A 12,404-nucleotide genomic window follows, 5' to 3' on the forward strand; every position below is an offset into this window, starting at 1 on the left:
AGATGTATTTGTATAAATACATTATGAAGTCTAAAATACAAAAAATATGAATATAAATATACAATTACAAAATAAACATATGAACACATTATATATACAAATAGAAATAAATACAGTTTTGTATCTGTGAAGGAAAATATATAATAACATACAAATATAGTTGAATATATTCCATCATTTGATACATTCGATCTATCAGTTTGATGGACCATAAAATAGCCAGCACAATCCAATCTTATACGCTTGCAAGTCAACTCACTTTTTAAAAATAATATTTTTCTTATAATTTTTAAATTTTTTATTTTGATGTAAAATTATTAAACATAAATATTTACAAGATAATATTGTTGACACCTAATTTTGACCCTCCACGATAAGAATTAATTTGCGAGCTTCCTTAATTCCAAACGATTTGAAATAACTAATTTTATAAAAATTCAAAATATGTTTCAAGATATTTTAAGAATTTTATTCACTTTTATAATATTTTAAATAATAAATATGTTTTATAGGGTGACGTATGTAACTAATATATTTTATAAATACTTGAAAACTATCTTGAAAAAAGATTTCATTATTATTATTATTATTATTATTATTATTTTAACATTAAACGCTTTATTAATCTAATTTAGTTTGAATATAGCTATGTTGTTGAATTAGTTATTTTTATTAAGTTAATTATTTTATTCCGTTAAGATTAAGAAGCTCGTTAATTAGTTTTTAATAATTCATCTTATTTAGGTTTTAGCCGAAGTCACAAATTAAATTCAATGTGGCTACACCTTATTTACAATTTTAGCCTTCTCTTTTTTTTAAGAGCAACTTTCACATATAGCAAATATTAAAATCATATTTGTATATTATAACTATAGTTTGTATAATTGCGCTCCATAGCAAATTTTATGTTTGCTATGGAGCTTTTGATTTGTATAATTCTCTACAAACATCCAATTTTATACAAATTGTTTAGTTTTGTATAAATTCATTTATACATTGTAATTTATATAATAAGATCTATATTTGTATAATTATAAGTGTATAGGACGAAAATATATGTATTTATATTTGTATATACACTTTTCTTTTGCTTTATACAACACAAACACATTTTATACATTTTATACCGAAATGTATAAAATGACTAATTGTATACCGAATCAGATGACAAAAAAAGGGGATGTTTGCTGCGAATTACAATTAAAATAAACTATGGCTATAATATTTAATTTGAATTAATAATTTGCTATTTCATATAATTTTTCCTTTTTTTAACCTTTAAAGTACCAAAATATTGGGCCATATTTTCAGCCCAAATCCCTCCATTCAGCCAACCCCTCCTTTTCCAATTCCTATCTCCCGTAATTCCCAGCCCAAATCCACCTATTTTCCAGCCCACCAATTCCCAACAATTCTATATTCATGACGAATTGACACATATAGACAAGTGTTACATACAATTGGCAACATATAACCCAATATTAATTAGCAATTAATAAACAAATAAAAAATTGGCACATATTAGCCTAAAAGTAATATATCAACATTTTTTCAATTTTTTTTTAAATAATAAAATATATTTAATATCATCTCTGTTCTAACTTCCAACCATTACCCCTTAAAACTAGCAAAAGATTATTTAGAATTATATCTCCTTTCAAATTATTACGTGTTTTTTTAAAATTATAAAAAAAAATTAATTTCATCTCTCTTCTAACTTCCAACCATTTCTCCTTAAAACTAGCAAAAGATTATTCAAAACTATCTCCTTTCAAATTATTTCGTATTTTAAAAAACAATAAAAGAAAATTAATGTCATCTCTATTCTATCTTCCAACCATTTCCACTTAAAACTAGCAAAATACTGTTTAGAATTTAATTTTTCTTAAAATTAGCAAATAATATTTTGACTATGATTATTCTTATTTCAAAGGCATTCCTATGAGTTCATTACCTGCCAATTATTTTGCCTTTGAACTCAATCCATATTCATTTAACAAATTTGTATACATTTGTTTGCATTGGTATTCATTAATCCGTATTCATATAAAAGATTGGCACACATTTGTATTGGATACATTTGTTCGTATTCATAATAAATTGGTATACATTTATATTTATTTGCATTAATATCTTTCAAAATTACATACGTATACATTTGTATTGGATACATTCGTCCATATTCATTTATAAATTGGTATTCATTTGTTTGCATTAATATCTTTCTAATTTTACATTTGTATTGGATACATTTGTTCTTATTCATAATAAATTGGTACACATTTATTTGCATTAATATCTTTCAAATTTACATTGGTATTCATTTATATTTGATACATTCGTCCATATTCATTTATAAATTGATATACATTTGTTTGCATTAGTATATTTCTAATTTTACATAGGTATACAGTTGTTTGCATTACTATTTTGGAATGCAATCAACGAAATTCATTAACAAATTAGATAATTTTACATTGTTATGTGTTCGTTTGTATTCATTAACAAATTTAGATACATTTGTTGGAGACAAAATAAATATTCATTATCAAATTCAATCAACGAAATTTAACATTTCAAAATATTGTCATAAATATATTAATTTATTATTTATTAAAAATAAAAACGTCAATTCCAGAAATCACGAAACGTTGCAGCTTTTGGGGGAAGAAAAGTTGTAAAATTATAATACAAATACGAAAATTTGTAAAAAGAAAAAATCTTGCGTCCAACTACAAGATAAAGAATGTAGAAATTTCAACGTTTATTAAAATAACCCAGACAATCAACATAAACAAATTAGTATGATTTGAGTTACTTGTTGTGAAGAATTACTATTGTGATTGATCTTTAATGGAAATATTTTCAGAGAAGAAGATAGAAATCCTAAACTTGAAAGAGGGAGGGAATAAAAGGAAAGAAAGAGAGAATTGTAAATACGTAAAAAAAAAAAATTGTTGACAAATTATAAGGAAAAAGAAAAAAGGAACAACTTATAAGGAGAGAGAAAAATCTCTCTAACTGCTAGGAAATAGAGAGAAAATCATGAAGAAAAAAAACATTTAAAAAAAAAAGAATGTGGCTATTTAATGCCAAATAAATATTAAAAAATTATGTTTTTGCTAAAAAATTTAAAGTGAGCTATTTATTGCCAATAAAGTCTATATGTTGTCATGCCATGCCATTTTTTCTATATTCATCCATTAATAATCCAAAACAACCCACCAAATGATTCCCCAACCCGGCCCACTTCACTTTCCCAACCTTTAGACCCATCACTGCCATCAGTGATGTTAATAGAAGCAGTAGTGTTAACATCGTTCCAGCAGCGTGAACTTTTCAGCAAATATGACATCAACAATAGGCATCGAACGACAACATCAGTTCAAGTGGCGTCTTCAAGGAGTCGAGTTCACGGAGTCAACACACGGAAGAGCAGACATGTTTCTCTTTTTCGTGTCGTCTTCCTCCTCTGCCAGAACAATGGTACAAAAACACTGTTCCAGCAGCAAAAAGCACTAGTGCTTTCGTCCTGGCAACAGTGTTTGTTGTCCTTCGCTCGCGTGGGATGATGCCAAGTCGTCGCTCAAGGACGAAGGAGTCGATGCCAAGAGTCGATTCGCCCTTTCCTCTTTCGGAATGGGTCGAAATCGCAAGGAAAGGTTGCCTCCCCTTATTTGTGAAAGATTTTTTGATTTTTGAATTCGGAATTGGGCCCTGTTCTGCCCGAATTTTGGTCCGTTTCCGAACCCATTTTTTTCCTTCTATATAATCGTTGGTTATTCACTGTTGATGGGGAAATTTTTTTCTTGAGTTTAAAAAGTTTTGTGTTAGAGAGTCATTAGAGAAAAGTGAGAACATTAAGAGGAAGTCGCTGTAATTTGGAAGGAAATACAATAAACTAGAAGTATAGAAGAGGATCATTATTCGACACTAGCTTCAGTCGCTCCGCTTGTTTTCCGTCGAGTTTCTTTCGAAGTGCACGGTGGTGGTGAAGTCGTTGCTCTGTTCGCTATTCGTTGTCCCAGGGAGCTGCCCAAGAAGAGGTGACATTCTCATCCCTACTTTCTTGTTGTTCCTCTTTGTAAATAGTGTGTGTTGCTTCGTTACTGACCGAATGACTATTTCTTTTTTTTTTTGAGTTTATGTGCCTCTTAATATGACTTGAAAATTAAGAATGTTGTATCCCCTGTTTGCTGCTAGAGTATTATGTTTTGAGGTGCATTTTATTTAGTCTTCTCCAAGTTTCTTACATCATGGTCTCATTTGTGGTCAAATCTTTAGTCTTTAGTTACCGCTTGGTTCAATTCTTTCTTTAACGCTATTACCTAAATGTTTTTTGAATAGCCTATTAAGTCTATAGAAATTTGTAGTCATTTGAGTATAAATCTGGAAGTTATAAAGATCTGTTTACATGGTGAGTTCTACATTTCATTGTTCAAGCTTATTCCGTCATCTGCTTCATTTGATGTCTGAATGTCATTTTGGTATGCCCTCGTTTCAGTGCTTTACTTCCTTAGAGTGTTTCGAAGATATAGTCTGATTCTCTTTAATCTCATTTAAGCTTAATAGAGCCTTCGTTTGCTATTGTCGTGGGTTTTAATCTTAGTTGTCTACACTTTCTTGTTGTCCATAGCATTTAAAGAATGACTCGATTTTATAGGATTGGTCTGATGTATTTTTGATTCCCTAAAATGATTTGGGTGCTTTGAGTTTAATGTTTAGTGACTAAGTTTTAAGATTAGTCATGCTTCTTTGAGAGTTGCACGAGTTAAATTTTATTCCCCGTCTTGAATGAGAGTTTAAGTGATGTCGATTTTTTTTTCTCATGCCTGTTGTTTTGGTTCATGGTCAAATGCTCAAGTTTAGTCTATTTTATAGATGGGTTTATTATTGTCTTTGCTTAGTTTCATGCTATCTTTTCTTACTTATTTTTATTTTGTTTTAGCTTAATGACACCAACCTCAATAATTTGTTCCATTTTTTCGCTTGATAATTGTTTCTCTGTTATTATATTTGTCTAAGTAGTTATGCCTAAATCCTCTCCATTTGACCACTATTAATTTGATTGTTTATTCGTCATCATATTGTATTATTTTATTTTACCATGTAAGTCTCATTTCATCTTAAGCAAATAGTTTGTAAGTGTTGTATGCAGTCTTTGGGTCATCTCTGCATTATGTTGACATAGTGAACCAATCATGTGTGTTTTCACCTTATTTCTATTTTCATATGCCTTAGTTATATTGTAAAATTTTAAAATATGTTTCATTTCTAATTTCCATCTTGTTTTATTCTTTTCCTATGCATGGACTGCTTCCTTCCGAGTCTTCGGAGGCTTCCTCCCCTTGCATTTCGCGAAATTGGGCCTATCTATGTTTCCTATCGAGTCCAAAAATAATTGACGTACAGGTCTCGGAGTTGAAAGAATTCAAAGTAGTGGAGAATTGAAGGGATTGAGCCAAAAAGCCCACCTTTATTTTCAAAGAAGTTGTATTTTGTTATTTTGGGCCTAAGCCCTTGTCGTCTTATTATTATTTCTGTTAGAAATTTTGGACAGGTGAAAATTGGGCCTAAGGCCCAAATAATATTTTATTTCATGTTAGTTTAGGACAGGTGCATGTGACTCAAATGGGTTAAAAGGCCAAAACGAAAATAGGCCCAAGTACTGGTCCAGGTGGACAAAAACCAGATTTGGGCCCAACCCTCTTTCCCTCGTTACTTTACTGTGTTTGTTTTGTTTGTTAGTAATTGTCATTAATCTTAGGGTTGAAAAGTTCAAATCCCCGACAAACGCTCATTTCATTTTAACAATGTAACTAAATCGATCATCTTTTCAAAAGACTTAGAAGAATAAATTTTGAGAAGTACCTCACTTAAATAATAGGTCAATATTTCCCTTTTTCTCTTTTTAAAACGATTCTAACTATAAAAATTGTGCAATTCAAATTAAGTTAAACGAATTTAGCCAAATAAATAATTGTCGGATAACCACATTAGTGGACATTCTAGGTGCTTTTAAAACCTTCCTACAATGTTAATAAGAACCTCAAACCCTTTTCAAGTTTTCACTAGATTCCTGTTTTAGTCTTGTGAAAATGAATAATTTTCTTGATTTTTCTTAAAAATTAAATGGCGACTCTTAAAACCAGTCTAAAATATATTTTCTAAATAAAACAATATTATATGATATTACTGTTTTCTAACTAATTAAGAACTTGTTTGACATTGCTACTAAAAACTATTTATTTTTTGAAGTACTTTTTTAAAAATAACTTTTTAGAAAAGTGTTTTTGAAAAAAAAATAAAAATTTGTGTTTGGCTAATTCATTTGAAAAATATTTTTCATAAGCAAATTGTGCTTGACGAATCTTTTCTAAAAGTGGTTTTGAGAGGCAAATTATGAAAAATGACAAGTATTAATGTACTTTTAATATTAAGATTATTATATAGAGATATTATTTTAAACATCAATTATAAAATTTAAATTTTTTATTTTAATTAAATTAAAATGTATATTTTCAAATTTTCAGTCAATATTATTTTTTTGGGGGGAGGGCTGAAATCTTTAATTGTTATTTTTTTCTTTTTTCTAGTCTTGCAAAAATATTGTTGTTACTTTTTTTCCCTAATTATGCAAAATAATATATAAAAATAGAAAGTACAAAATAATAATATGTAAAAGTAAAATAAAATATAATATTAATTTTATAAAAATAAAAAATAAAGTTCTTATATAAAACTTAACCAAACCTATAAGATATGTTAATTAATTAATAAGGAGTATATTGGTAAATATGTATTTATGGAAGGAATATTTTAGTTTTGAAAAAAAATAATTTTCTGCTTCTGCTTTTTTTTTAGAAGTAGAAATTTAGCTTCTTTCCAACAGCAAAAAAATTGCTTTTGCTTTCATTTAAAAACAGTTTTACGAGTTTGTCAAGCACTCCATTTTTTCAAAATAAATATTTTTTTTATTAAAAAAAATTGTTTTTGGCCTCCCAATAACAATGCCAAACAGGCTCTAAATCTCAAATCCACAAATAAAATAATCATAATAATACTTATTAAGTACAAATTATTTAAAACTTTCGATTGCTTATAATGTCCATTATAGTGTTTTTAAAGGCAGAGCTGAGGCGAGGCGTTTTACTTAGTATAGGGCGATGCGTAAGCCTCGAGACGTGGGGCATAAGCCCTATGGATCTTTAAATTTTTAATTTATATTATAGTATAATAATATAATAACACAAAATTATAAAAATAAATCAATAGTTTGAAATAATTACAAATATGATTAAATAAACTAATAGAAAATAAAAGTTCTAACATGATTATACAAGTATAAATAATCTAATATCTTAACTTTCTAATAATAAAAGAATCATTATTTCTCAAAAATATTTTTTTATCATACTATACGATTTACCCCCCTAAAAGAAAATAATTAATAGCCTTACTTGTATTATAATAAAACACCACTCCATCATGAATAAAAAGAAAATTACTTTCAAATAGCTAAATAAAATATAATAGTTTTGATACATATGACAAAACCATGAAGATCAATGATAAGTGAAAAAGTAAAATTCCTCGACGTATTTATAAAAGAAATGTTACGTAATATTTAATTACTTTCACAGTGTTACTAAATAGGAAAGATGCGATACTAAAACTGTTGTTTGAGTTATTCTCAATCTTCTTTATCTCTATAGATTAAAAATAATTATGTATCATTCAATTATTCAAGAATTATGAGGGTCAACAATGTTAACTAAATATCTTAACACATAATGTGTAAGATCTGTTAGGTGAGCCTCGAACGTTAGGCGGTGGGCGTGCTTAGAGCGTAAGTCTTACAGAACTAAGCCCCACACTTGAGTCTCGATGCGTTTTGCTAAAGTCCGGCCCTAGAGCGATCCCAAAGGCGAATCCAACAGAGTTTTTTAAAACACTCCATTATATAGGGAATTTTTGTGTTGGTGGTTGCATATGGTGTCTTCTTGTTGGCTTTGATGAACTTAGTACAAGTTTTGATGGTTTTTTATTCAAATTTGGCATCATGTTTTTGGTGGTTTATAATTCAAATTTATCATCAAGTAAAGATTTGATTATATCACTTCAATTTAAATCTCTATCATTATATGAAAATATTTCGGATACAACTGTATAAGAAAATTATCTGGTGTTCGATACCCACATTAAGACCTAACTAAATTTGAATTCATGTTGAAAAATTTCACATCGGGTGTAAAGACTTTCTAACAAAGACGACTTCATGTAAGGAGATTCGAGTTCGAACCTCTTATTAAGAACGAAGAAGTATTTATTATTCCACCACTATCCTTGTTGATTACAAGAAAAGTACTATTTTATTGTACATGAGGTTTATTGTAAATCTTTTATATGCATTCTGACTTGAAGTAGTAATAGCAGGGTTCATTACATGACATCCACAAAATACATTATTTACAACATTTTTTCATTGTCAACAATTATTCAAATCAAATAGAAATATTCTTCAGAAAACTAAACAGTTAATAAGTAACAATATAACTAGTTTTAACTAGGATCATAAACATAATTTTATTCCAATCTCACAATAAAACATAAAATATGATATTATTCTATCCATTATAAGTTAACTTTAAGTTTGGGCTCTTATTATTCTTAGAACTTTATTTTATTTTTATGTTTTCTATATAAAAAAAAATACGTTGACCATAGGGCGTATTCAGCCCAGTTCACTTACTCTGATCGAGCTAAAAAGCCTCATCTAAGGACCCATTTGGCCATAGATATCCCAAGTAAAATTTGAGAAAAATTGGCATTGTCCATACAATTTCTCATTATTAAAATCTCAAATACTAGAAAAACTAGTATGTGGACAAAATCTCATTATTTGGGAGCTTTTAAACATTCAAATTCTACACCAAACTTTTATCTTTTACAAAAACACTATCTATAGTAGTTGTTTGCACTGTATTACATAATATTTTACATGAATTCCAAAACAGTGATGGAATATTCAGTGAATATGAAAGTGATGATATGGTTATTGATGAAAATGATGAACAATCGACCCAGGATAACAAAATCATGTGTTTCGTCTACTTCACAATGTATGGAATGACGCTTGTTGCACTAACTCCGAACTACCACATTGCTCCAGTGTCATGGACACTTCTTGTTATTTGTTGCTACGAAGATCCAACTTGTTGCGGAAGTCATGAATCTTTTTATTCTATCTTGCTATGTAATACAAACGTATAGTTAGTTTTGATAGTTTTTAAAACTTATGGGTATAAATCACATTTCTTAAAAATGTGAAATATTTTTCCCAAATACTATGGTCAAACACATGGTGAAATTTTACTCAAATAATATTTGCCAATTTTTTTTTTGTAAATCTATGGACAAATGCTAGTCAAGTGTGTGAAAGTGTAACATCTCGCAACTAGAAAGAAGTTTAAAATTTGGAAATAGTTATTTTTGGAAAGAATAAGGAAATCTGGAAAGAAAAATTGTAAGTAAGTTAAAGTTGAGTTTTTGATCAACTTCAGACGGCCATAACTACTATATCAGGATGAGTTAGGTGTAGTTCCAAATATGGTTAGGAAGCTCTTGGAATGATCTTTCCAACGCCGCCAAGTTTGCGCGATTCTGAGTTCGTATGAGCAAGTTATGCCCTTTGGAAGTTGGGTTGTTAGATTAAGGAAATGTCCAATCCGGAAATATAAGGGGTATTTTAGTCTTTTCGCTGATCTATTATTTTAATCCAATTTTAGGAGTTTAATACGGGTCAGTTCAGAACTTAGTCAGTTTTAGAACTTGGGATTTCACGCTAGGGCTAAGGAGAAAAGAGAAGAGAAAAGAAGAAGGAGAAAAAGGGCAAATTCATCAAGATCGATCAAGGAACTTGGTGTTTCGCCAAGGATTTACTTCTATCAGATATGTGAGGCTATCATAACGTTGGGATCGTTCTCCCACGTGCCAAGCATATTTATTTCAGTTTGGATTCGTCCTAAAAGCATTTGAATATTGATGATCTTGATACCTATTCTTGAATTCATATATTGTTCTTGAATTTGACTGAGTTGGGAAGTTTTTGAGTTTGTTACGTCGCATTATAGGGTCATTTCGAGTTAGGTTCTTAGGTACATTTACTGGGTATCTGTATCTAAAAGTGATTTAAGAAAAAGAGCCGAATTTGGGTGAATTGGGATTGGAAAACGAAGAAGAAATTTCGTTGGACGAAATTAGAGGGTGGCCGCGCGTCGCGCACCTAGTGCCCAGATTTGAGCATCTCAGCTTTGGGTCGCGGAGCTGACACGAGGTGTTCTGCCTCAAAAGTCATTTTCAAAACCAAAATTAAATTATGCCTCCGCGTCGCGGGCACACCTTGAAATATTGATTTTCGATCTTTTCTCATGTTTAACTATCAAGAATCATTCCTAAACATCATGAGATCTTTCCAGTCACAAATCTTAATCCTTGAATTCACAATTCAATTCAAGGATCAGTTAAGAGTCAAGTCAAGAGCAGTTAAGGCCAAAGTCAAGAGAAGTGAAGAGTCAAGTTAAGATGAGTCCTTAAAGTTTTCAAAAGTCTTTCACAAATGTTTTAACTTGGTTTTAAGACTTAAGTTTTGAGTTCAGTAAAGAGTAAAGTTGAAGTTCTTTCCTTCAAAGAAGTATTTGGGGACTATGTATTCCCAAAGAGATTTAAAATGTTTTCACATTTAAATAAGAGCGGAAACTGAGATTTCCAATGAGCCTTCGGGCTAGTTTTCGGAAAAAGTAATCGCTTTTTAAATGAAGCAAGAGGGGAAACTTTGATTTCCAAGATAGCCTTTGAGCTAAGTTTTTGAGCACTAATCTCAAATCACAGAAGAACTATGTTTTTAAAACATAAGAGCCAGTATATTTTGGGAGTAGTATTGAGCACCGAATTGGGGACGAGCATGAGTTTAGATTACTCTCGTCACCATAGAACCATGTAGCCACCATGGGTAGAAAAGGGTCATACGTTTTAGATGAATTCTTTTTGCAATAGACTAGTGGATCCATTAGGCAGTTCAGGTTCTATACCTTTGGTCGGGTATAGGATGCGCTGACAGCGTGAGGTAGATCGTTGTATCATCACTATAGCTCTTATGTTATGGTTGTCGGTTAGAGAAACTCCCACAAAAGTTATTGGATTTTTATATACATCAGTTTATTGTATTTTACATACATTTTAGAGTTATGTTGTATCCTTGTTCATACACAGAGTTGACATTATGTTTTTAAACAGCCTTTCTTTATATTACACTTGTTTAAACTGCTTTATATTGAAATGAGTTCAGTTTAGTATCCATGAGTTGAGAAGAGCCAAGGTAAGTGTTTCTTTCAGGTTCCTTTTCAAGCCTATGTTTGTTAGCATTCCAACTCGCATACTCGTACCTTCAATGTATTGATGCCAGTTGGCCTGCATCTTATTATGATGCAGACATAGGTAACTAGGATCGACATTCCAGTGAGCAGTTCAGAGTCAGTCATTGAGCCTCTTTGCATTCCAGAGGACTCTTTTTTATTGCTTTCTAGTTAGTTCATTAGGATGTTATGGGGGTTGTCCCAACATCCATTTCAGTTGTTTTAGAGATTTCATAGACAGTCAGATGTTAGTCCTTTGAGTCTTTTCATTATCTTTTCTTATTATTAAGACTTGGGTTGCCACTTTTGGCCAAGTTGAATGTTTAACCTTGAAAACATTCTCAGCTATTTCTTTATTAAGTTCATTGATCATTATAGATATGAATTTTATCTTCCGCTGATTTAAGTAAGCCAGGCCAATGGTTCGTGAGGCCAGCAATGGTCTTCGAGTGCTAGTCCCGCCCAGGGTGTAGGCTCGGGGCATGTCAAAAAGAATATCTAAAGTCAAATTCAAAGCATTTCTGTTGGTTACGTTCTCGCATGAGTTCATATAAAGGTCAAATTTAAACACTCATATTTCTCATAATATAATGAAGTAGGTGTCCTATGACCAATCAAATTAAAGTGCTATGAGTCTTCTTTCCAATGCCATATAATATTCCTTATTCTGATTTTGGAGTAAAAGTTATGGTTGTTTTCTAGAACATACCCGAGCTGGAAAATTGGGCGAACTCACCTGCTCAATCGGTGATCCACTAAATGGGTTGGTGAACCACCGAATTAGCTCGTTGAATTGTCCTGAAAACCCTAAGCTTTTGTTGATTTGGGTGATCTAAAGTCCCAATGGGAGATCCGCCGAGTATTTTTGGTGAGGAGACCTGCAGATCACCGATTTGGCCGACATGATTCATTAAAAGGTCATTTTCTTTGATTTTTATGATTTTCTTATGTTCCTAGAAGGGTATTATTGACCTTTTATCCAAAATCAAC

Source organism: Solanum stenotomum, chromosome 3 (assembly GCF_019186545.1).
Source record: "Solanum stenotomum isolate F172 chromosome 3, ASM1918654v1, whole genome shotgun sequence".
NCBI lineage: Eukaryota > Viridiplantae > Streptophyta > Magnoliopsida > Solanales > Solanaceae > Solanum > Solanum stenotomum.